This window comes from Schistocerca americana, chromosome 7 (assembly GCF_021461395.2).
Source record: "Schistocerca americana isolate TAMUIC-IGC-003095 chromosome 7, iqSchAmer2.1, whole genome shotgun sequence".
NCBI classification, from domain to species: domain Eukaryota; kingdom Metazoa; phylum Arthropoda; class Insecta; order Orthoptera; family Acrididae; genus Schistocerca; species Schistocerca americana.
Genome location: NC_060125.1, coordinates 291,554,135 through 291,557,447, shown reverse-complemented (window position 1 = coordinate 291,557,447; position 3,313 = coordinate 291,554,135). Strand labels below are relative to the sequence as shown.

The 3,313-nt window shown below is 43.6% G+C and overlaps 1 non-coding gene across 1 annotated transcript; it reads left to right on the top strand.

Annotated features, from left to right (window-relative positions):
• The first annotated feature begins 2,275 nt into the window (after positions 1 to 2,275).
• Positions 2,276 to 2,463, top strand: LOC124623471. Its single transcript, XR_006980687.1, has one exon. It is a non-coding gene; the product is annotated as a U2 spliceosomal RNA (small nuclear RNA).
• Positions 2,464 to 3,313: the final 850 nt, after the last annotated feature.

Genomic DNA, 3,313 nt, shown 5'->3' with positions numbered 1-3,313 from the left:
AAAGGGTGAAATGTGGGTAAACGGGGCAGTGACGATCTTCCCACCATGTGACACGTGCATGTTGGTCAGAAATATGGTGAAAATTGGAGTCAGCGTGACATCACTAAGCCATCTTACACATGACATGGACTTCTGACCTCTGGCCTTTTTTCATATATGTCGACTCTTTGCTGTTTGAAGTGTCGCCGAGCCTGAGGGTGACGTCACAGGGATCCACCTTTCACATCATCACAAAGAAAGGTTGTAGGCACCTTTGGGCCAAATTTAAACTAGTACATTGCAGTGGCACTCAGCTCTGGGGTTCGAAAAAAGTCATCCTTTAAATGGTTGTGCAATGTAGACTACACAAGTAGTGGTGTAAAGAGAGAACTGGCGCATTTTGTTTATGTGGCTTGCATACATCGTGGTCAGGCATACATTCAGGGGCAGATTATGTCCTCCTTAACCTACTCTTATGCTAATAATTTATGACCCTGTGAGGGTTGATTTATGACCCCCTGGGATAAATCATCCTTCTCAGAAACCCCCCACCCCCCCCCCCTCCTCATCCCCTACCACCCTCTAGGAAAAGGGCCACATTTTTTGTTATCTCCTCCCCATTTCGTTTCTGAGCCACTTCTGCCCTTCTGGGAAATCCCCCAGTCCTCCCTTCTCTGCCCCACTCCCCCCCCCCCCCCCGCCTGCCCCCATCTCAAAGTTGGACGAAAAAAGACTCAATATGCTGAGCTACTGGAGAAGGATCTCACAACACATTAAATTCAAACTATGTTAGTTGATATAACAATACATTATTTAACTCAATTTGCAAATTTCATATTTAATCACTATCCATGATGTAATACCTGTAAGCACTGAAGAATTTAATGAAGTACAATATATTAACCACCATTATGGGTCACCCATGCATGTGTCAGCAAGACAGGCATAATTATTCCAGTGTCCACTACTGCAATTTCGACATTAGGTCATTTTCTAGTGGTTACAGGTGTTGCAAACATAGACAGAAATGGCGGGAGAAAGTCCATTTTCAGTACCCCATCAATTTAATCATTTAACGATTTACAGGAGACTGTGTAGGGAAAAAGGTCCAGTAGGTGTAAGACAAATAGATCTCTTAAAACTCTCACCACCACATTACAATGAGGCTTCTTATTCATAAGAAGACATATTTCCAACGTCTGGAAATCACACACATACATGTTGCAAAAAAATGGTTAAAATGGCTCTGAGCACTATGGGACTTAACATCTATGATCATCAGTCCCTTATAACTTAGAACTACTTAAACCTAACTACCCTAAGGACATGACACACATCCAGGCCTGAGGCAGGATTCGAACCTGCAACCGTAGCAGTCACGTGGTTCCAGACTGCAGTGCCTAGAACCACACGGCCACACCGGCCAGCTACATGTTGCTAATCATGTAATTAAATTTCCACCAGAAATAGATTGTAGCGCTAATTACATACAAGATATTGTGTGTACTGTTTAAGAACACAAGTACCCGCATCCACCACAATGTTACCACTAGACATATCTGGTAAAACAAAAACACACTCAAGATTGTGGAGTACGTTACATCTGCAGCCTGCATGAGTGATAGGAGCTGCAGCTGTGCCAGCTTGGAGAGCAGTAGACATCCACACCTGCGTCAATCACCATGACAGCTGTGCATCCTCACCCCAACCATGCTAGATGCTCAGAGGTCAGAGACACTGTCACTGTGACCGCACAGCCATCAACTGATTAATTTAGATGGGGGAAATAAGTGTCCACTGCAAACACTCGCCATGTTGAATCTTCTCAAATATCCCTGTAAAAATTGGAGAATACATACAAGACATGCATATGCATCAGTCAGCCACACAGAGGCCACCACAAGTGCTGCCACTCGGACTTGTCCCCACAGCTGCAGGCAAGGGCTGACTAAGCAGAGCCTTTCTTTGTAACTAATTGGCTGGCATGGTCTAAGCCATGGCTTCTGGTCCACCAAGCCCCTCTACTGCAGGTTTTAGCACACTGTGAGACAGTCAGGCACAGAAATTCAACCCATGACATAGATTGTCCCCAGTTCAGAAAATCCACTTTACACACTCCAAGTCAGGGGTGTCGCTGTCCTTACATCTCGAATTTCTCTTACAAAATGTAGATTCTTCCCTTTTACATGAGTTATTTTTCAAAGAGAGAACAAATCGGAGCATATATGTGTTTTCACAACGCTAAGGTATCATTACTTGTTGTGAAAATGCTGTAGAGCAGCATGGCATAGCCTATATTTCCTCTACGTAATCTCCAATCAGGTAAAAAATCTGTTCTTATCAGCTTAAAATCTGCTATGCCCTGCATCACAGAACTAGAATATTAAACTTATATTTGGCCTTTGACAGAGTGGTGGGAGCATGCTCTGACTCCGTTACAGGATGTTTCATCATTTCGAACTCTCTTAAGGTAGCCAGATGCTTCATCATCTATGAAGGTAAGCGAATGGCAGCATACAAGGGTTGTAAATATGACGTTAATATTACTTGTAACTTTATAAATTCAGTTATATAGCTGATTTTATTCCGATGGCCATGTCTTCCTGTGTAGAAGAGATTGAAATTATGTTAAAAATCCTGTCACAACGAAAAATGCCTGATTATCACTCCCAAGTCGTGAATGATATCCGTGGTACTCTCGCCCTTTCATCCACCTGACACGCAGCACGTGACTGATATCAAATTGATTGACTGATTAATTAAATTGACCCAGCCGAAGTGGCCGTGTGGTTAAAGGCGCTGCAGTCTGGAACCGCAAGACCGCTACGGTCGCAGGTTCAAATCCTGCCTCGGGCATGGATGTTTGTGATGTCCTTAGGTTAGTTAGGTTTAACTAGTTCTAGGTTCTAGGGGACTAATGACCTCAGCAGTTGAGTCCCATAGTGCTCAGAGCCATTTGAACCATTTGAATTAAATTGATTATGAGAGTCCCTTTGCATTAATTTTTTTCCTCCAGTCGACTACACTTGCTAATTAACCTTTACAGACGCTTCTGTGGCGCCTCTAGGTGCTTCTGACAGGCTAGGTAGTCACTTCTTCCAGTAACAAAATGGGTGATAAATGTCGTTAAATAGCTGAAGATATTCAACGATAATTACGTTCTGTCGGTCGGTTGCCTTGTCATGCTGGTGGAATAAAGTCCTTTAGAATTCTAGTACACTGCTCCCAAGCTAATCCTACTGAGACCTATTGGTCTATGGGTGCAGTAGGATGTTCCACTCTCTTCTCCACCCCTGTAACACCTCCATCTCCATCCCCATTCCTGTTTCTGCCA